This window comes from Centropristis striata, chromosome 22 (genome assembly GCF_030273125.1).
Source record: "Centropristis striata isolate RG_2023a ecotype Rhode Island chromosome 22, C.striata_1.0, whole genome shotgun sequence".
Taxonomy (NCBI): Eukaryota; Metazoa; Chordata; class Actinopteri; order Perciformes; family Serranidae; genus Centropristis; species Centropristis striata.
The window spans coordinates 19,719,219-19,743,549 of record NC_081538.1 but is presented as its reverse complement, the minus strand read 5'-3'; the positions used below and the strand labels follow the sequence as shown (position 1 = coordinate 19,743,549).

At 38.8% G+C, this 24,331-nt stretch overlaps 1 pseudogene; it reads right to left on the bottom strand.

Moving 5' to 3' along the window:
• Positions 1–3,930: 3,930 nt before the first annotated feature.
• On the bottom strand, positions 3,931–11,265 carry LOC131960883 (NXPE family member 3-like; annotated as a pseudogene).
• Between the last annotated feature and the right edge of the window lie 13,066 nt (positions 11,266–24,331).

The following is a 24,331-nucleotide window of genomic DNA, read 5'->3' as shown; positions in this document are numbered from 1 at the left end:
GTACTAAAACTTCCTGTAAAAGATAAAAAAGTATATATATACCCGACTGCAGTCTGTATGTAGATCAGCTTCCTATACTTGGCCAGAGAACGGGTAGAAGATAATCTAGGAATTCTCACAGTAATGTAAACGAAAAGAATGAAACAGGAAAAAAAAGAGGGAATTCCAAAATATTAGCGAATATCGGCTCTCAAATCAAAGTGCAGTAGCAAAATGTGCAGTAATAAAATGTCCAGCCGGTGATTTTTGTTCAAACCTCTGCACAGTCAAATCACCAGCAATCCGCCAGGACCGAGGTCTGAGACTACTAGAATGATGCAGTCCAAGAATTAACTCCAGGTCCGTCCGGGGCTGGCCATGACAGTTATTATAGTTGGCATCATAAACTCACGGTTATCCAGTTAGCATAACAGTGGCTCATCGCAGTGGTCTTACTGTAGTAGTCGCTCACGGACGTCAGGTCTCTTCCGTGCGGATGGATGCTATGAAACCTTTAGCCTCGGAGACCGAAGAAAACCTCTTCCTCTCCCCATCTTTCATCACGATGACCAGCCTGGCAGGGAATAGCAATGCAGGTTTGAAGCCCAGGTTGTAGAGCTCCGACATCACCTCCCGGTACTTCTGGCGTTGTTCCACCACCTCCGGCGCGTAGTCCTCGTAAATGGAGATGGGAGAGCCCCTGTACTGTAGCTTGCCTCGCCTGGTTCGGGCTTCACGTATGATCTTCTCCTTCACCTGGTACCTGTGCAGCCTGATAATGACGGGCCGTGCTCTCTGCCCCGGCTTCGGTTTCGCGGATAGGGTACGATGAGCTCGGTCACATTCGGGTGGTGACTCCAGGACGCCTTCGCCAAAAACTTCCATGAGCAGCTCTGCAAAGAAGGTAGTGGGACGCGGCCCCTCCACTGACTCAGGTATGCCGACCACTCTGATGTTATTCCGCCGGCTCCGGGACTCCAGGTCGCTAACTTTAGCTAACAGCTTAGCATTGCTCTCCGTTAGCATAGCACAGGATGTCTCCAATGTCAACAGGCGTTCGTCTTGTAGAGTAGCATTTACCTCGAGAGAGCCAATCTTCTGAGCGTGGTCAGACACTGTGGCGTGGACGTGGTCCAGCTTTGTTTCGAGTGTTGAGATGGAGGCTTTGAAATCAGCTGAGAGTGCTTGGCGGTGTTCTTCCAGAAGATTGGCAATGGCCGCCATGCTAAGCTCGTCACTTGCCTCGTGTGTGGGATTGACCTTAGCACCCTGGTCTTTTATATTCTGTCTGGTCGCGTACGTAGACATATTTAGGTAGTATGTCCGTCAAAAGAGATGAATAATACCCTTTGTTGTGACTTTCGGGGTCTTGAAAACGTTAAATTGACAATAGTTGCGGGAGCGAGACTCGACGCACGTCTACTCCATCGCAGCCAAACCGCCTAATCCCTTTATTTAATATTTAATAAATAATTTTGGTTAGGTTTTGCTAAGCATGATTACATGTACATGATTTTGAATAGAAACAACTGGAAATGGAGTTGAATAATGTACAAATTTAAATCTGTTGTACTAAGACAAAGTTATTACAACAGGCTACAATAGTTATGTTGAAATGGATGTTTAAGTTAAAATAAATCTTGGATAAGTTCAGGGGATTAATTCATTTAATTCAAATGACCTGACAGTTTTATTTAAGCTAAAATGGATTTGCAAATTCAAATAACGACCCCAAGTAGTTCACTTAACTGAAACAAAAGGTTTACACAACTGACCATTTTAAGTGAACTTAAATATATTTGCTAGTTCAAACAACTAACTGAAGGAGTTAAATCAATTATGAAATCTACCAAACTAACGCAGATGTTTATACAACAAGGAATATATAGTCTAGATAACAAATTATTTTTTTTCACTTAACTCAGAATTTTAAGGCAGCCCTTTCACTCATATTTTCAAGTTGAAACAACATGTTAGATTTAACAGTGCACCGAGAGAGGGAGGCTCAGTATACACAATTGTACCTGCAGATGACCAGTCCAAAGCCAAACAGGCCCATTGTACTTGGCTAAAGGCTGAGATTGGAACTGGGTCTCCAGGTTACGACTCTGATCCTCTTTCACCTCCTTCTGACCATCCACAGTTGGAGGATGAGCTGTCGTGTGACTGTGATGGTGGAGGTCTGGAGGCATGAGGCTCCTCGGCCAACACCTGCACAAACTATGGCAGTGAGCCAAACCAACCGACTATGCCAGGTTCTTCAGTGGCTCCTGCTACTGTGGCTGCAGATTTACCATCTGCCTGTTTGTCTGTTGTGGCAGAACTTTGTTTTCGTTTGGGAGCCTCTCGCCCCTTACCGACCCATCTCCCACTGGTAAACCTCAGAACTGATAAGTTCCCCATTTTCTTTTAAGTCCCTGTGTGAATGTCTTTAAACAGATTTTGTAATAAAATAATGATTGCGTCAAAAGTACCTTATTATTGGTACTGTCAAATCTAACGATTTCCTTGAGTTAAATTCCCAAGGTTGCGCTATCTGACATTCTAGGGTTACTAATAACAGGGTCCCTGCAAGTTTCAACAAATCAAATTGCAGCAGACTGAGTCATGCTGGACCTCGATGCTCCAGATCCTGATGTGGAACAATACTTGCTGATTGAAAGCGTTTGCTACTAAGGGGCGTCCCGGTGGCTCACACTGGTAGAGCCCTTACCACTAAGGCTGAGTCCTTGCTGCGGCGGAGCCGGGTTCGAACCCGGCCTGAGCTCCCTTTGCCGCATGTCTTCCCCTCTATCACCCCCTTTCACTCTATCACTTTCAATAAAAGCATAAAAATGCCCAAAAAATAATCTAAAAAAAAAAAAAAAGAAAGCGTTTGCTACTGGCATTTTATGACCGGTTTATGTTTTTCTGATTTGCCATGGGATTCCAATGCCTTGATGCCCAATGTTTCAAAGTTTTCTTGCAGAAGGTGCAGTGTGCTTTATATATGTTTCCATCCACCAGCTTCAACCATGCATCGTTCTGGAGCCACAAATCATTGAAATTGTACTTACCCATCTTACACAAGTAACTTGCCTTTGCTGTGGGCTTTCGTTAAATTTTCTCCACTGCTAGCCTGTAACACACTGCTGTGCGCCCAAAGCACACAAGCTGGCTGGCTCGAGAAATTCTGTTTCAAATATTTTTATTAGAGCACACAGTCATAGCGTCACACAATTACAACAAACACACAAGTGAGCAATGTATATCCATACAGGAAAGTGTGCAGCCAGGACACAGCGCCCTCTTTTTGTTTTATAATATAACAAAGGAAAATGAATGAACAGTCAAATATGTAGGATGCAAAATACAGATAAAGAAATGATAAACTAAAAAGACAAAACCTAAGCAAATATCCCCCACCTACCCTACCACCTACTTTAAATTGGATTAGGCAGTGCCTGGCATTATTGGAGCATCGGTGAGTGTGTTCTAAACTCTTTTCCCACAGAGTGTCCGAGCTCTCAGTGCCCATCTCTTCCTCCCATTTTGTCTTTATTAGGGTGGAGTTCACTGGACTGATAGATTGCAAGGTGTCATATATATAAGATATCGATTTTTCTGAGCAAGACATGGGCCGGAGGCATCGATCAAGACAAGAGCCTTTAAAAGTCTCAAAGTCTTGCAGATGTGTTCTCACATAGTCTCTAATTTGCAAAAATCTAAAGAAACCACTTCCTGGTAGATTATATTTACTCTGTAATTGTGCAAAGGATGCGAATATGCCCTTAATGTATAGGTCTCCTATTGTATGGATGCCTATATTCCTCCAGAGATTGAAGGTATTATCCATAATGGATGGTGGAAAGGTAGGGTTTCCAGCGATAGGAAGTGCATTACATATAGGTTTCAACTTAAAGTGTGACTTAATTTGTTTCCAAATGCGCACTGTACTATGGATCATCACATTGCAATTGTATAAAGACTTCTCAATAGTGCAAGGTGCTAGAAGAATGGCACCCATAGAGTTAGGCTGACATGTCTCTTGTTCTAATTCGAGCCAGTTTGGCTCGAGAAATTCTGACCGGGCTGCACAGGTACTTAGTTTCGTTTTGTAGTTATATTATAGCGTCCTCAAAAATCAAAGCCTTCCCGGATTCGAACCCGGGCCGCTTACTTGCGAGGGCTGAGCCTCTATGGTATGTGCTCTACCGGGTGTGCCACTGGGGACGCCCCCCAAATTATTGGATTTTATACGTTATAAGACTTTTTAAGACCCTGCGGATACCCTGAATAATTATATCCAAACCCTTGCATATGTACATGTTGCCACAATCAGATGTAAACTCTTCAATCACCACTCCTCCACCAACAACCAAACATCTAGCTGCCCTTTTGAGGGCATATGTAGGACAAGAGAATGTCAATCATATTCTTAATAATAGGAGGTTGTGGGTGGAGGTCATGAGGGAGGTTGTGAGCTAGGGCCATCTCCCAGGCATCGATCAGATGAACATTCAGCCCTTTGAACATAGCTCTCAGCACCTTATCACGCTGCAATGTGCACCAGTCACTGATGGTTACTGTTTCATAAAGTTTTTTGGGGTTCGCCGTCCGGATGACGACCAGCGTACCTGGAGACCTGTCCAGCAGCCGCACTACCGCCCTGCGGATGTTCTGAAGTCGCCGGATGTAGATCTCCACGGGGAAAGTGCTGAAGTGAGCCCAGAGGCCAAGAACGACAACAGTGTTGATGCCTCCAGTTACATCATCCAGTTCATTGGCAATATAACGAAGTTCAGTGGTTGGGACTGGGCCAAAGCGGATAGGAGGACCATGACAGCGAAACATCATCAAGATGTGGTTTGCATAGTCTAAGGCCATTAAAGGTCCAGCTTGCTTGTGGGTGTGCAGATCAAACCCCTTAAGACCTGAAAGTATTACAGAGAGAACAAATTAACATGCAGTGGTAAGAAAATAAAAGTGTTTCCAGAAACCCCTGTGGATAAGATACCTGGAAGTGCTGCGATGAAGTGTGTAAACCATTGCCTGATGGTGGAGTCTCCATACATGAGGACCACTTTGCCTTTTAGACACTGAGTGATGGCAGAGGCGGTGTTGAATTGGTGAACTGTGGTGCCATCTAGTGCTCGCCACGCACCCTGGTAGTAATAACCAGAGGGTCCAGATGTCACAATGCTGCTCTTCTCCTCTGGTTGACCTGAGAGGAAGTTAAAGGATAAGGGTGGGAATAAAAATTTTCTTGTACACAAATCCCATGAAAAGCCCAAAACCAAGATCTCTTCCTAAACTAGTAGGATAAATTAATCAAACCCATTTAGATTAAAAAAAGGGCAGACAGGGCTGTCCCCTTCTATTTTCCATATTTATTGAAGCTCTAAATCGGGATTAATCAGGATAATAATATAAAAGGTATAAGTATGCGTGAGCTGAACATACAATTACTCTTTTTGTGGATGTCATTTCATTATTATTATTATTATTATTTTTTTCTTGATTATGATTTTGGTTATTATCAAGAAAACCATGGAAAATGTCATGCTCTTGATATCATGCAAATATCAGCTCTTAAATTAAACACTTATGAGATATTTTTGTTATTATATTTGTCCAAACAAATGTACCTTAAGTTGTAGCATTTCAATGAACAAGAAATTGAAGAAAACAAGGGTGGTCTTATATTTTTTTCCCATGGCTGCATTTGGGACGAATGTCACTTTTAATTGGAACCACCTTTTCTCTGGGACCCCAAACCCACCTACAAACTCAAAAACTAGATACTTCTTTGGAATATTGAGTATAGCAGCCAGAAAGGCAATAACCAAAAAATGGCTTAAACCAGTTCCTCCAACTATTGAAGACTGGTACGACATAATTTATGACATTTTTATAATGGAGCAGATCACCTTTCCATTGAAACTCCAGGAAACTAAATATAAAGAACTCTCGGAGAAGTGGAAATCATATATTGCCCTAATACCGCTCCGTTGTTTAATTCAATATATGTGAGTCATAAACACCTGTGTATTTACATGTTTGTAATTTAATGCGTTTATTTATGAATGAAAAAGCACCCCATGTTGCTTTTTATTTCTTTTTTTTTGTATTAATAACACACTGTAAAAACGAAAAGATGGATCTTACTGGAAGCTATTCAACTAATGATGTTTGTACGCCTGTCTGTTCTATGTGATTGCAAATAAAAAAAAGACAGTTGGATTAATTCACTATTCATTTTGGTATTTTGATGGGATTTAATAATATAATATAGATTACAATCAGCGTCATCCATCTATAGTATCTATAAATACTCTCTCCGTAATGTTTTTTTTTTTTTTTTTACAATCACACTACTACTTACAGACCAAAATGGCATAAAATGGCTTAGTTTGTGCCTTGTTAGAGATTGAAGCCTAATTGGACTTTGCACATACAACCCTTATCTCAAGGGTGTAGGTTTTTATATAGATATGTCCCAAACAGAGATCATGTAAGATTTTTTAGATATTTCATAATCTATTATTATTTATTGTTTACATTTTTTTCCAAGAAACATCTTATAGCATTTATTTATTTGATTTTTTTAAATAATGAAAATAAAGAAAATTACCTAGAGGTCAACATTATGCATTTTTACAGGCTCGAGAGAAAAGGTTAACAGAGACATCCTTGTGCAATTACTTTTATTTGTCAACACCACAATGCCGAAAACTAATAAAAAGAAAAAAGAGGTGTAACAAGCTTATCCTTCGTCATCTATCGCACCAATCCCTCTTTTTTCAACTTGTTTGAGGGGCAGACAAGAACGCAGGATCCTGTTGGAGGGCTACAACAGTAACCTGTCTTCGGTTTGACTCTTTGTGCCGTTGCTACTGACCCGTTACTGCGACCGGCTTTCTTGAATGTTTCTGTTCCGGGGTCATACACCAGCACGGGGGTGGAGCATGCGGAGCATGAGCACATGCGTTGTCTTGTCATACATGCCGCTGAAAATCGAAGGTGTCTTAATCGGAGTTAGAGAACTCCGACATTAATCGGACTAACACGTTTACATGCACTTCAGTTGTCCAGTTATAGTCGGATTAAGGCAATAATTTGTTTTTTTCAAGTGTAATGTAAACGTACTGACTAGTGGCGGTGTCTTTAAATAAGTGTCTAAATTAATTAAAATAATATTATGTGTCACTTACATGAAAAAGTGACACATTTGGATTCAAAGAGGTTACATCTAACAATAGAAGGTGCAAAGTGGAATCATGCCGACATGCATGTTCACTGAGCAGATAACATTAAATAAGAAAAGTTGATCTAGAGAATAATATCTGAAAGCAATACAGAATGTCTGAGAGCCTGACTGCATTATATTCTGAATTGTCACCTTCCACCTGAAATGTGTGTATAAATGTAATAAATAACATATCCACCAACACATATGTAATAAGGCACAAATGCAGTTAATAGGAAATCACTTAAAATTGTCAAGGGGAGAGTCTCTCATGGTAAGTTTTAAAATGTTTTTGTCTGCCTGTTTTACTTTCATTGTCTGTAATACATTCTGTTCTGAACTATTATTATCATAGGCAGTAGTGGCAGTTGTAAAAATCATGCTTTACCTTCATTTTTTGGCAACACAAGGACACTGGCAGGTCCTGAAGCAGGAATGTAGACTTTCATGTTGACACCACTGAGGAAAAGCAAATATAATAAACATTTAACTTACACACACTACACAATTAACAACATAAAACCAAAAAAGGCCAACAATCTGAAATGTAGTTAAAACTACAAACAGTAAAAACTCTTTTTGTGAGTTAAAGCTGCACTAATTAACATTTTTATATGTATAATGTGTAATGCTTGATAATAGTGCTGAACCCACAGATAGTTACCACCAGGGTTTGCCGTTTCCCTCAGCTCTACAGAACGTTGTAGCATCCTTCAGTTTCAATTGTTTTGGTTTTACAGCCCATAACCTGGGTTGAGGCCCTGTTTTAACAGGTACCTAGACATTTTGCATAGTCACCTTTTTATGTTCATGACAGCATGGGAAAAAATATCTGCTGGAACACACCAGTCTAACTAGTTGAGGCTGGATAATCTCCAAGCAGCAACCTCCCAGTCAGGGGGCAACACCACTAGTTGCAAAAGGATGTTGTATTGTAAAATTCAATGAGAAATCACCTTTACTTTTATGGCTTTTTTTAAACATAGCATGATGTTCAGTTTTTAAATTATGGTCCCATTAAGTGTAAAATAGACAATAAAGTAACATGCTTTAGGGCATTGGCTGCCTTATTACTGACAAGTTGCTACCGCAGGTTTTTTTTTCTGATTTGGCTTTTATCCATGTTATTGTCTTGACTTTTCAACTTGATTTCAGATACAGAATGTGTGTCTTTGTCTACTTTCCTCTAGTACACAATTTTACAACAAGTGTCAATATACTGTAGTTGTGAGAATATGAGTTTAAAATAATAATGATAACTAAGTCGTGTCTGGCTGGGTTAGAAACAGTCAGAGCCATGTTGGTCGGCCTCGATTTTGTTTTGTTGTTTCCCCCAAAAAAATTTCATTTAGCAAAAACAATGCAGGCCTACATATCACACAGTTCTTTTGTAAATCCATGTCACACAATACAGTACAGGAGAACAACATTGCAGTGGTTCCTTGCTGGCCCAATCATAAAAGGTGTGTGTGTTGATTTATTGCGACATCTGCTGCAGCCAGGTAAACATTATTATATTTTGGCTGTCTTGAACTTTAATCTTTTGCTTTAAATTCATGGCTGAGTTGCAAGCAACTGATTGAAGGCAAACATAAATGTATTTTGACAATCATTTCTTTACTTGAATGAATGGTATTGTTGTGTTTTAGAAGGGTTTTAGAACTTCTTAAGTTAGAAGGGATTTGATTCAATATTTTAAATAAAATGTTGTTAGCAGAAATGGTTCTGGACATCTAACCTTGATGCAGACCCTTCAGGGATACAATCGAAAACCCCTTGTCTGTAGAGTTGCCATTGCCCTGACTCACTGTGACTTAAGCATGATTTAGCCTCCAAATAGAGTACCTAACCACACCGCAACTTTACTGATTTGGTTCTAGCTGGTGAATGTAGCAGAGCATTTAGCAGCTGAATGCTCTACTACATTCACATACAGATATTTCCCTGCTTTCTCACCTTTTTAAAAGCTTGTTTTCAAGATTGTTTTTTATGTCTCCCCTTATGTGGCTGATCCTGGCATCACAGCTCAGTTTCTTTGGCTTGTAACAGAACCAAGGTTCGCCTGTACGGGGGTCAGTGTAGTTGCACAGCGGCTGCTGTGTTGGACGTAGGCAGCCACACCTGCACCAAGCTCCTGATTGCGCAGCTGGGCGAGTAAGAAGTCCCCCCCAAACTTCTTGGGACGGTCCTGGAAGTCAGACATTTTGATCAGAACCTCCAGCTGATCCCCTACATGCCACTGTCCTCCTCCCCTCCCTGGGAGAATGGTGAAGGAGCTGTTAGCTGGATCACTGGTCTGATCCAGGGAAAGAGGAGCTGGCAAAAGTGGAGGTTCAGGCCAAGCAATGGTTTCTAGAAGGAGGATTTCCTCCACAGCATCCTCTGGAGACAGTGGCTGGGAGGTGCAGAAGCCTTGATGCATGTCATGCTGAGTAGAATCATTCAGAGCAACGATGCTGGTTGTGATCAGGTTTTGCTGAAACTGGGACTGAGAGATAGAGAAAAAGTCCTATCAAACAAATACACTAATATCAAATTAATTAAACCATTTCAAGAGCCAATAAACAGTTCCAGAGGAAAGCCATTCAATGTTAGTTTGTACTCTAAACCAACTTCTGTCGGCTGACAAATCCAAATTACAGTTTAACCTTATGCTAACTTTGATGGGTCTAAGAAATTAAATTGTGTGGCACTTCTAGACTTTCCTAATGTAATTGGAACAAGTTGTGGAAATTCTGATTGCGAAACATCAAATGTCATTTCCTGGAGGTTGAATGTGGAAAGAATTTATCAACTGTCTGCAGCCGCAACAATAGCTACTGTTAGGCCCTGGCAATAAACTGTAAAGTAGTGTGGGAGCCAATTACGTAAACACAAGTTTAATTATCTCAGTTGTGATTGGCCAGTGAGCCCAGTCCCAAAAGCCACAGGTAGCACACTCTCCTGAATGACAAAGAAAACCAGTAAAGACACAGACATGGCCAGACCGTAAAAACTTTTAAGCGGGTCAATTATTAAATTCTTCTTTGTCAATTGAGGGCCCTTTGGGAGGCATATATGTGCAACTATTCAAGTGATCTCACAAAACAAAGTTCTTACCTTCAGGATCTCCATGTTACGTAGCACAAATATTAGCACAGCCATAGCCAGAAAGGGGAAGATGGCCATGTACTCCCTTCTTGTACAATGTCTGAAATCCATGATAGTCTTCATCTATGGCTGCAGCAGAACACTTTCACCATTTCCTTTGGTACTGGGTCAAAAAATAAAAGCAAAAGTACCACTGGCTTACTGACACCTTGTTATTGGAAAGAATACACACACACACACACACACACACACACACACAGGAGCAATTTGTTTATTTATTGTAATAATTTAATTTCCATTTGGGAGGGGAACTGCTCATTTTGAGCCCTCCTTTGTGTCTTTAAAATGGATTAATCATGGTTAATTGTTGAGTTCATATCTCTGGCCAGAGACCCTTTAATTTTCTGTCTTTTGTTTGATTAATTTCTGATTAGTTTAAATCAAATTGTTTACTCTTCAGTTGATTAATTGATCATTCAATTAATAACCCTACCTGTTTCTCATTTTGTTGATGCCTTATCTTCTTAATTTATGAAGATAAGGCATTAGGCTCCGTCCCGACTCGCTGTCTGCAGACATCAGCAACAAGTAACAACACAAGTAAAGAAAGCCCATAATATGACCTCAGTAACATCAACTACTGCACAGGGAGTGAGTTAAATACTTACAGACAGCCACAGATTATAGTCATCAAGACCCCTAATTATTAACCACAACAACGAGCAGATACGACCACGATTAAAGTTGATACGCAATGAGAAAAACTACAAAAACGAACGTGATAATCAGACAATGAAACTCACCGACTCACTCAGCAAACTTTGGTCAGATGTTGACGTCATGTCCGTCCATAAAACAAAAACTGCACTGTAGTAATGACGTGAATAGCCAGATGGTAACTCACAGTTCAAACCTTCATTCCACACTGAGGTAAGGAGGTTTACAACTCCATCAATATATAACTAGTAAAATAAAGTAGGCAGATCAGGAACATGAGTTAAAAATTAACTGTTTGATTGCCTCCAGCGCTCTCTCTCTCTCTTTTTTATCCCTCAAATATTCCTGAGTGAAGTAAAATTTGATGCGCTTTATAAAGGTGCAGTGTTTGTAAAGGAGTGTGTCAGTTTCTTTTCGTTAAAATTTCTTCTTTGAGTACTTTATTGCAGGGGTAAATATAAATGTACATTTGATTACACATCATGTCACATTGATATGTTTTATAGTAAGTGTCCCTCTCCTTTACTTTCATCCTCAAGTGATCATTTGTCTTCTGTTGTCTGTTCTCTCCAGTGTTTGCTGCAGCTGTGTAGTTTTCGGCTATTGTCTTGATGTCTCGTTCTGTCTCCATGCGGTAGTCATTAACTTCCATCGTTCATCTCATTTTTACATTTTAGACTACGATAAATCGGGACTATGCCTCCAAACATTTATGGTTTAACGTTATTTTAGTTGCTAGAGATTTGGCACCTTGTGAAAGGTCACTTTGCCCCAGACTTTTCTGTGGTATTGCTGTAATTAAGTATAAATACATCATTCTTAAATGGTACAACAGAGGATACACTTCATATTAATTTGAGCTTCAAACAACTATTAAAGTGCTAAAAAGAAAATTTCTTCCAATTTCATCAGATTTTTCCAGTTGGATTTAACTTTTTTTTTTTGCAGCTTTTATATATAAGAAAATTACAACAAAAGAAGAAAAAAAACATTTCCACATGTTCCATCAACTGACAAAAGCACAACCCCGTTAATATTTTATACCATGTCATAATTATGTCAACAAAAGTATCTAATTTTAAAAAATGTGTAATTTAATAGTGAAGCATAAATACTCCATCAAACATAATCATATAAATGTATTGTGGTTTTTAATTGTTATTAAAATAGTTTGTGTTTAATGCTTTGAAAGAACAGAAACAATCATATCTCTTGAGGGAGATATTATGCAGCTGTTGAAGTAAAGGTAGATAGTATTTAAAGTCCCCTCCACTCAATAATGACTTTTCCTTATGTTGATGGGTTTAGTACAGGTGGAGAGAGAGCCCAAACAACTCTGACATCCAGCTTTTATTCCTTCGGGGAACAAGGCCCAGGTGCTGAAATAAATAGGGACCCAGTGGAGAGGGGTCCAGCCACCATGGCATGATTAAAAACACTCACTCTGTTTTGGGTGTTTTATCAGAGCGATTGTTTATGAGTGATCCGACTGACGCTCCCCTCCTCCTCACGTTCACACGGAGCGCTGTCTGTCTTTCAGACCTCCTCTGCTCCTTGTTGACAGTTAAATTGTGTAACGTTCGTCTAAACTTTTTTCACAGCAGCAGGTTTATTGTTCCCAGCCTTCATTCCTCACGGGCATTCTCGTGTGAAGCACTGGCGTAGCCAGAAAAAAGACATTGGGTGTGTACCAGCAATACTGGGTGTGCCAAATTTCAACAGAGTATTACACCTCCACAAACATTCAAAAGAATGTGTCTCTGGAATACAACATTATTAACACAACAACAACATATCCACACATTCTCTTCAGTAATAGTCAACAGTTAGTTCACAGCAGGTCTAAACATTCACTTGTGACGTGCTCTCAAATAAATCGATAATGCTCCCTATACACCAGAAGACTTTGAAAAGATTTGGAAAAGACTCCTGCTAGCCTATCAGCTCACACCTGCTCACATCTAAAGACAAGTGTTTAGAGTGTTTAGTCCCAGCCTAGTCTCACACTGAGATTCTACAAAGACTGTCAATCTTTCAGGGTCACTATGTTCAAGACTACAACTAGATTCTTTTAGCATTTTTTACCTACCATGCATTTTTTTTCCTCATCATGCTCTAAGTAAAAATTGACTAAATGGAGGAGAAGCAGCTTTTGGCTCCAGCTGCTCTAGTGTGTGCAGTGGTTTGTGTTGAAAAAAAACAAAAACAATAAAAAGAAGAATAGACGCCACAAAATGCCCCTCACAAAGCTGAAAAAGGGTTTCGGTTTTTCTGACATGAAAAGTTGACTATTTTACAGTTAAAATAGATATAAGGAAGAATAAAGGAAAGGAACATGTATGAATTCATGATATACATTTATGCCCTATTTAATTATGTGTTTAATTGAATATTTATATTTATCAGCTCTTTCAACTCTCATTTAGTTAATCATACATTAATTATCAATTTTTTATTACTTATTTATGTATAGGCCTACATTTATTTATACATTTTTCCTTACTGTTCTCTTCACTAAGAAACAGCGCCCCCAAAATCCCGTTTGTGGCCGTAAATATATGACATCACTATATTTGTATTGAGGACTGAGCTGACTAGCATTATTGTGATGTTACTTTTTCCTGTGGAAGTGGTTTTACTGGCCGGTCTGGAACCGGGGACATTTTCCCCGCTCATCTACTGGTTGGTGGTTTTGTTACATCACTGACACTTGAGATAATATTAAACACGTTTGATATGATCCAAACCAAAGACTATGAAAAGACTGATATGAAACAGAGCAGATTACTACCTTAAACTTAACCATGGAGATGACGGGAGCGCCGTGACTCCAGTAAAACTCCTAGATTTAGTAAAGACTTTCAGTTTTTAGTCTGGGACTGGGGAAATCGTTTGGTGTAAGCCCAGCATAACAAAGTAATAGAAAAAGCACACTTTGTGTTCTCAAAATCACACCGCAAAAACACAACACACACACAGACATTGCGTGCCCAATGAGATGAACATAGTGAAATATAATATTCATGCACTTACTCATGCACGGAGCCATAACGTATCCACATTACGTGTGATCAAAAAAACTATTTAACCATCTGAACACATTGGGCTTAGCAGCAGAGTAAAGGATACAACGATACTGCGCTCACCTGTGCACACTGCGCAACTCTCAATGTACAGGGCAAGACGGCGTGGCTTGGCCTTGAACGCATTTATTATTTCATCGGAGTCCAGTTTCTCCGCGAGCTCTTTTTCAAATATGAGCAACGAAATGCTGTTAAGTCTCACTGTGATCATTGTAGCTCTGCTGGTGGATTTAATCCTGTTCACAACCGAAAACAGGCGCTCCACAGAGCAACTTGTGACAGGCAGTGACAACAGAATACGCAGTAAACAGTTCATGTTGGGAAAAACATCTTTGTCACATGAATCCAAGACTTCAATAAGGGACGGGAACTGATGTCCCCCATCAACTTTACGCCTGATGAGTTACCCAAACACAGTGAGTTCAGAGGCCTCCAAACGAAGTCCATAATGCCTGCACGGCGCACGCAATGCGTCCAGCTGGCAAATTGCGTCAGACGCAGGCAGCAGGGAGGCAGCAGCCTTCATTATTCCATAAGAGTCACTCTGAAAACGGTTGTTCAGTTCGACCAGCTGTCTGTCAAGGATCATAATCAACAAGGAGCGCAAATCAGAATCACTCCTGATGGGTGCACACCTGCCCAGGTGTCGCAACGCATCATCTGACGGCAATTTTTTTGGGTGTGCCAGCTGCCTCTGTGGGTGGCACCGGCACACCCTGGCACACCCGTGGCTATGCCAATGGTGTGAAGCAAATAATAATAAATAAATTATATAAAGGCATTCCCGTGACCCTGAGCTGGACACAGTTCACAGTATAAATACACAATGTCTCTAATTAACACTATCCCACTTCTGAAACACACTTCACCTAACTTACTAACTTATTAACACATATATAAACAACATCACATAGTAACATTTACACAACACTCACTGTAAACATCACACTTGTAAGTCAGAGCGATAACAATAACATAACATGTAACGTGACATGGGTCAATGACGTGACGCCCAAGTTTTTTGTCCGACTGTATTTTTTACGAGTTTAAACTCGTAAAAAGAAACCACAGGTATGCAGTATATCTCCCACATATAAACCTACTTTAACCTTTCAAAAACAGTTAGTTGTTGGCAATTTTTGTGCTCTTTAAAGTGTCAAAATATCATGTGGTGCGACTGTCCGGCCTTCATTTTTGTTTCGAAAACGTCTATAAAATGACCCTAAATCTGTTCAAATATATTTTCTTTCCCATTTGGCATGATTTTCAAAGTGTTTTTTCGTCCTGTACAAATTTTCAAGGCATTTGTAGTTATAGTTCCATTATAACATACAAGCAAACTTTGTCCGAGGATGTCCATTTTATGAAATATCATGTGGTGCAACCATCAAGAAATTACCACTTTGGGACGTTAACTTTGAAATCCAGACCAAGACAGGAAGTTGCATCATCCAACAGTTTGCCAAGAACCCTTGGAGACAGCAAGCAGTTTTGTTAATCTTTCTCAAATTTGATAAAACATATCGCTTTTAACGGTTGGTATGTAGTTGCCATTTCTGGATATCATGTGGTATGACCTCAAAAAAATTATGAATATTAAACTATTTCTACAAATATATATTTTGATTAGAAAATGTAAACTTGCCTTTTGTGTAAAGCTAGATTGTTTTGTTAAGGATGCTAATTATTTGCCTGTAAATGTTGACTGAACATGAAAATATCATTTGGTGCGACCAGGTATCATGTGGTGCGACCATTGTAGAGTGTTTTTGATAATAGATATATGTCCTAGATAGGCAGTTATTGTGCTTTTATATTTAATTTAAGACTAACATACAAAAAATACTTTATGTTAACATTTTTTGGAATAGTTTTTTGTACAATTTGAGTATTGTTTTCTCAGTATTTCAGAAATGAAATTTAACATTTAGTTTTTTGTACAATATCATGAGAAAAATGTAAAAAAAAGATGGAGCATGCAATTTCACTGTGGTAATTATGTATTCATTAGTCATTTATTTACTGTTTTAATCTATTACATATGCATTAAAATACCCAGAAGTCATGTTATGATTTTCAAGTTTGATGAAATCATTATGCATCATCACAAACTGTTTTAATAGAAGCATTTGTGGCTTTGTGAATGATTACATTATTTACTATAATACAAGGTTCTGATGAAAATAGTATGATAAACATAATTGATTAATTCTTTTGTCAAGTTACTGCAGTTACTGTATGTTTGATGGATTTATAAAAAAATTAAAATGGTTATAAAGTCTTTGTTTAAAACAAATCCAATTTTTGTGCACTTGTGTTTGAGATTGTTTTACTTTTAAAAATGTTATTAAAAAAACATTTCAGGACACCAAGGCAATGTGGTGCACATTCAGATCTTTATTGTAAAGTATGAAATGTTTGTTCAAAACAAAGTGCGTTTATGTTTGAGATTTTTCATGTTTCTGAAAATGTAATTAAATTGTTTTATTTGTATTGTTATTATTGTAATGTCCTTATTATCACATGAAATGCTATGTTTTACCTGCATTTAAACATTTAAAAAAAATAATGTATGAAAATGTAGGTGTGACGGGGTTGAGAGTAGCATAACGGGGTTGAAGATGGTAACGGGGTTGAAGGGACAAATACAATTTCCATGTAAATAGTTTTTTTTTTTTTATTATCTCAAATTCACTGTATAGGTCTTTCTGTTAGCATTATCTTTCATTATGTAACCATAAGAAGGACAACAGATGTGAATTGCAGTTGAATTGAGTTTTATTAACCTAAGTAAAAACAACCACAACAACATATTAACAACAACTAACAACAGTCAAACACTGTAAAGTGAATTGCTCAAATGTAACATAGTGTGTAATAATGTAGTAAATTCATCTAAATGCAAATTCATCCAATATTGTTACAGCATTTTTCATATGTTACTGCACAATAGTTTCAGATAATAAAATGGAAGTTTTTTAAGATGATAAAACTTGTGTGTGTGTCCAGGCATAAGAGCCAAGCCTCATATGGTCAGATATACTATTAAAAGGCACTTTGACCTTGTGCCTGATGAACTGATAGTAATAACAATAATAATCAAACAGTCAACTGATTTCAATGTGTCTGTCAGTATCAGTGCCTATGTCTGTCTCAGTGTGTGTGTGTGTGTGTGTGCATGTGTGTTCCTGTGTAGGTGTGTCTGTATGCGTATGCATGCCTGTGACTCTTTTTTCATTGAATTCATCTTGTGAGTCGGTTCCACACCTCTTTCAAGACTTCCACATGGCGCTTTGTCACCGGCTGTGGGGGAGGAATGAGTTCAAGGACATCATCAAACAGGTACCAGAGGAGATCATCCTGATGAGGCCAGAAGAATCGGTTTGAGCCAACACGATGCATGCATTTGACCTGGACATGTGTTTCCTGTATCTTTAGAATGATGCCTGGGTACAAGTCATCATCATATCTTAGAATACACCATTTCCCAATCAGCTCTGGACTTTCCCACTGGATTTCCTTTTCTGGATTCCCCCTTCTGGCTGGCTGTGACACAGCCATTTCCATCTTCTGGCCAAAACTGAAACACTGAGTGTTGAAGCACTTGCAGTTGAACTACCTCCTTGTTGTGCACATGCAGCTTACATCACGAACCATCAGTTCTCCTGGAGCCAGAGTGATGACCTGGTGAATTCTCATGGTTCCAGGAACAGCTGGAATCAGCTTTGGCATGTTCTCCATTGCTTCCTCAACATCTTCACTGTTCACAAAGAACAGTTTCACAGTTGTGTTAGTTTCAGTCAAGGCCCTGAATAACTCTTCTGCATCTGGGATGTCACTACCCTTTGCCACCATTATGTCAGCTGCTCTTTTTAAGGCCCCCCCGACACCATCTGGTGCTCCTTTTCCATGACTAGCCTCGAAAAAATTCCAAGACCCAGCCTTGAATCCTCTTCTGTCCAGTTCTGTAGTGAAAAGGTAGAAGTTGCCTCGTTGTTTATATTGAGTACAGGGTCCGTCGCTCAAAAAGTGCAGCACAGACACTTGTGGATGTTGGGCTTGAAGGTAATCCAGCACAGGATTTAGGTGCTGCCATATTGCTGGAGGGCCTTTATGTCTACTGGGGGAGATGGTGCTAAAACACACAGACTCTGGGTGTCCGCCAACATACATCACACCTGTATGAAGGGTGGCCTGCTGATGTGAAGCCCCAAAGTGGACCGCCTGAACTTGAGAACTGTATTTACAGCTGTAGTTTTCTGAGAAGTCAACATGTATCAGAGCCTCTTCCCCTGACATGTTCTTCTTCAGCTCACGGCAGAAGGCATACTGCTGCTTGATGTTAAAGTGATGCATTTTAAATCTCTTTACATAGCTGTGGAAGAGCTCAACGAGGTCCTCTTGTGTGCCCTCAACCGATTTCTTGACTGTCACCTTGACAGTTGCCTTTTCTCCCTTTTTGTTTATCTCCTTCTCCTCTGTTACCCACTGGGTAAACGATGTGTTTGAGGTGCAGTTGTACACACTTGTGATGTGGACAGTTTTGTCCTTGCAATGGACACACTCTCCATACATGCAACTCTTGCTAGATGAGTTGCAGCAAACCTTTTCTATCAACTCTTCAATGTTGGCAGTCTCAATGAGTTTCATCTGACAGAGCTTCACTACCAGAAAGCTGAGATTTTCATGCAATTTAAACATGCATGTGTCACGTTCAGAGAGAGTTGGATTCACGACCCAAAAGGGGCGAAGATGACAAAAAAGGGAGTAGGATATCTTCTGGTCTGGGTTTTCTGCCAAAAATCGTTTGTGGATATTCTGTAGTGTATCCATCAGGAACCTCTTTTGCATTTTTATTTTGCTCTTTGTGAGTGTTTGTTTGGTTCCTGTGGTATTCTACTCACATCATCTCTGAGATAGAATGCCTTAATTCTTTTTTTGAAATCCTCAGTGAACCTGCTGGTCTTCTTTCTCTCAAAATGAAGACTGTCATGATGTTGACATTTTTTATGTGAAAATCCAAGGGACTCATTTGCAAATTTTTGCAGCCTGTATTTTTTGATAATTCTCCCCGTCATGACTTTGGCAATCAGCTGCCTTTCCCTGTCCTTGGTGGCTTTTTTGTATTTGTTACTAATATCCTGAATAAGTGATTCATGGTAAAGTAAGGTTTTTTTGATTTGGGGGTTAACGGGGCAATTTGAACTTAGTCGGGTTATTTTTGACAATGGTGAATCCGAATACTTCTTTGCACGTTGGCACCTTTTTTGTATTTTTCCTTCTTTTTTCTTTCTTTTTCAAGTTTTTCCTGTAGTTCAGCTATTTGCCTCTTGAGCTTATTCTTTTCTCTTCTGTCCTTCTTCCGAGCCACCAGACGTTGCCTACAGAACAAAACAAAAATTTTGAAAAAGAGATTTTGTCTGGAAAGCTAGGCCCTCTCTCTCCTCCCTTCCCTGTTTCTAAAATGACATTGTGAATCATTTTCACAACACAACACTGTTAACTACCCATTGCCCTACCTCGAAGATCTTGGCTGCTCTGGCTGATCTCCCTGATCTGGACTCTGTGGAGGAGTGCTCAAGTTCTTGAGAACTTCTCTCTTCTCCTTGCTCCTATGGTAAGCTGCTATCCACATTTTTCTTTTCTTACACTGTTCTCTTTCACTCAGGTCTTCAATTGCTTTCTTCTTCCCTGCCTCTACATTCTTTCTCCATCTCTCACGTTCACTCTGCAGGTATCTCTCCCTTCTTTCAGGATCAGCTTTAAGGCGTGCCCGATACTCCCTCTGCCTTTCTGCTGCTGTTGTTGGTGCCATCTTACTCAAAGTTTAAACATGGAACATAAATCAGATTCAGCATGCATGTGGTATAAGAATGTTGATGAATATAATATCAATTTATTAAAAAATTGGATAACTTAACAACCAAAGTATTAAAATCTCAACCCCGTTACAGTAAAACACATAACGGGGTTGAGTGTGACGGGGTTGAGATTTTTGCACAAAATGGCCGCTGCTCAATGTAGTGAATTCCAGAGAGAGAGCACATGGCATGCATGGATTCAGAATTAGCATATATTCATAAAATAACAAAAACCTTTTTCATCAGTAATAGTTTTCTATCTTTTTTTCATGTAACGGTGTTGAGTCATTGAGTTTTACAACCACAATATCACAAGATAAATGACCAAAATAAAGGAAAAGAAGGGAGGAACTTGCCTGTCTCTGTGGTCCTGTTGTCCAAAAGACTTCAGTGATTTCAGTGATTTCAGTGATTCAGTCAGATGATACCATTGTATTTATGGGGGTGGAATCATTCGTGTAACGGGGTTGAGGGGTAACCGAGGTACAGAACTAAATTTGTGATTTTAATGAATAATTAACAAAAAATTAAAAAACAACAACATCACCAGCAAAAGAGCACAACTAGATGTTGAGGTTGATATAAAAATGTATTTACTTTTTAATAGTTTTATTTGGTATTTTCAAAGTATGCTTTCAGCGAGGCCATTAGGGACATGACAAAATAGGTGGTGTCAACTTAAAAAACTTGATTATTTCACATAAAAAGAACAAATTTAGTTCATGTTTTTTACACTGTATTAAAGGATACATTCCAATGTATATGTAAAGCTGTTTTAATATACATTTTGGTGACCCAATAGATGAATTACACCTAAAGAGGTGTGAGGGACTCAAATTGTGCCATTTTCATGGAATGACTCACCTGGACAGAGTTAATTATGGACTATTTCACCGCACCGGTAGGTGAGGAGACGAGAGGAGAGAGAGACAGCGGGACCTCCGACTAGGACGCGGACGGTCCGGCTAACGTTAGCCAAGATAATGCCGGAGAGAGTGAGTTGGAGGAAGATGAGGAGGAAGATATTGTGCTAATGGATGAGCCGATGGTAGCATACAATGTCTCTGACTGTAGTTATCTAAACGAGGACAATGTTAAAGAGACTGCGATAGCTAGGGAGTACAAGTGGAGCCGCAAACTTCACAACAGCGGCGCCTGCTAGCTGCTGTTCACCGGAGGAGACATGAGAAGACGTGACCTAGTTAAAGAGATGACTGATGGTAAGTGCTTATACTATATCTACACGATCCTCTTTTTAATCATGCTGTGTGATAACTATAGTGTGTGCAACGTTAGCCCAGGTGTGGGCGTGTCTCAGGTGTCTACTGTCTCCTATAAATTACATTTATTAACATAATGAGGAAAATCAGTGTTTCATTCACTCAAAAAAGTGTTGTTTCTGAACATAATCCAGGCAGTGATTACCTTATCACCACACAACTGAGGCTAATTATTAAACAGTAATAAACAAACATAATTTGTAGGAGACAGGTTTGCTGTCAGACACAAAGATGAGGAGATATTTAGGCTATAACAAAAAATAGTCTAAAGTATGGTAAAAGTGTAGTAAGAGTATTGTTAAAAAGATCTGATATGGTGAATCATAAGCTGTACGGTGAATATGTTCCTGTGCAGTCTGTCTATCAGTGAATGATCATATTGAAGCAATAATACAGAAATGATCAGGCCTCATTCAACAATGATTTAATATGATTTAGCCAGCCCAAAAGGTTTGTGATGACTGGATTTTTCATTTATGTTATCTTATTTTGTAGATGAAAACATTTGGTCCATCTTGTGAAGCTCCATACGACTCTGTCAGAGGATGCAGTGTGACAAGCAGCAACACCAGAGGACTGCCTGCTTCCTTGATGCATGTGACAGTTTAATTATGAAATAATAATGAACAAATATGAAATAATATAAAATATATTCTGTATTATTATATTAAAAGGGCCATTGTCTGTATATATATTTTTAATTGTATGGATATGCACTTGTAAGTAACTGTAAGTAAATGTGTGCATGTGGCTCGATATTTAATATTTTATAAATATTCTTTATATTAATATTTTTTAAGTATTATTATATTTAAATACCCATCATATATTCTGTATTACATCACATGTACAGTATATTTTTTCATACTTTATCATTATTGTATTCCATATGTTTTGGATACTTGATACAACACATGTGTTGTGTATTGCTTTGATTTTTTAATTTATTGGTGTGTTATGTTGTTTAATAGAGGGGTTTTGCTGTGATTTTTAATTCAGCTATTTGTGTTATTTTTTAAATATGTTATCTTTGATTTTTAATTGTGTTCGGTTCAATAAAGATGATGTTAAAGTCACCTCAGTCTTTGATCTCTTACGTAAGTGGTATAACCTTATGTACAAAGCACATTCACCTTGTCAGTGTGTCTGACAGAATTTTTCTAGTACAAGTAAAATGTTACAAATGACACATCATAATAGCATTATAAATTAGGATAGATAAAGTTTTAACATTTATCAAAATAAACAATGACCCATATTTTGCTAGAATTCACTAAAGGCAAAAAAAACCTCGACATTAGACTTCAAAAGGATGCAAACTATTTTGTCATGATGAAAATGGGAATGACAACAGCTTTTTAAAGTTTTAATGCCGCTTCAAACTCCCTTATTTGTCATTTGGTGCATTTCTCACATCAATATTAACATTTGCACAACAGTTAGTTCAACCTCCAATAATAACAACCGAACGGTGCTTCGCGACTGTCATCAATAAGAGGTGCCGTTGAGTAAATCTAACATACTCCTCCGCCCCGAACTGCAGGCTGCAGCCAGGGGCTTCTCCCCGTTTCTGACCAAGCGCCGTCAGTTACGTTTTTGAACCAGCGGGAGGAGCGCTACTATATAACAAGGGCATAGGTTTGGTCTCAACATTGGTAGGGACAATATAACAGCATAACCTGCATGTACATTTTTTGCTGGGGATGGGACATTAAAAAGACCAAACTGATTGGACGGGGTCGGGGCTACATTTCTTGTGAACGTGAATCTAATGAATAGGTAGGCTCAATGATCAATGCAAAAAAAAGTGTACTGACTGTATTAACTTTTACTTACCAGTAATATTACAGTGAAATAGAAAGTGTATTCTCATATTCACCATGACATTACAACACAACATTATAAACAACATTCAGCCAACTTTCTGTTCTATAGTACTCTTCCTTTTCTGACTTTCTGCATGCATCCAACATCTTCACATTAATCAGTAAGCCCACCAGTCCAGATTATTACTGTTTTCTTTCTGTTCTATAGAATGCCTCATTTTCAGTTTTCTCATTTCTGCATGCATCCTCCAACATGTTCGTATTCATCAGTAAGTCCACCATTTCCAAATATACATTACAATGTATTTCAACAATGCCTCTCTGTTTTACTCATTTCTGTTTGCAGCCAAAATAGGGGTATAAAAGTTCACCTGATATACGGTCAAACCTTTGTTTTCAAAAACTACTCAAGAAACGTTTTGGAAATTTCCAGAATAAATGACTGGATTTTATTAACAAATGATCCATTGCATGAACATTTTTTTTTTTTTTAATTCTTCTTTTCGAACCGAAAAATAAACAACATAAACTACAACAGCGTAGGCTGGATGCATATACATATTCATACACATACTCACATAGGCACCATTAAACAGATGTACATAAACATATAAACATTTACACACATACAGTATATATAGCCCTATACATATACATGCATCTGCCCCGTCTAAGTAATAAGATAGAATAAGAACCAGTTTAACCAGTGGCGGGCGGTGCATTTCACACTTAGGCCTTCAGTGATGTCCAACTTAGTCAATAAATACCTTTCATTATGCCAGCATTTATAACACCAGGACTGGAGAGTAGTTAGAAACACATTTAAGCACTACTAGGCATTGCATCACCTCAGTTGTTTACAAAATGGGCTATTATCCGGCGCATTTTAAAAATCAACAATACCGCATCAGCAATTAAAACATATCTGATATGCCATGTCAAAACTTAAAAATAAAAGGGTCTTTAAAATTATCTTTCCAAAAAGTTTTATTAAATGAGTCCACAAAGAATATGCAAGCTTTAACAAGATTGTACAATACATTGCAAAATCGCAGTTTAATATCAGAAAGACACTAACAAGACGGCCATACTTTGGCGACAGCGACACAATAAGTCTCTTTGTGAAAAAAACGTTTTCATGTCAAAACGTGACGTATCACGACTTTCTGTGACCTGTTGCTTTGAGTACAACCACACAGCTGCGCCAATGCGCCAGATTATTTACATACCGTTAACAGTCCCGGCCGGGAGTGACTCTGTTGATCTG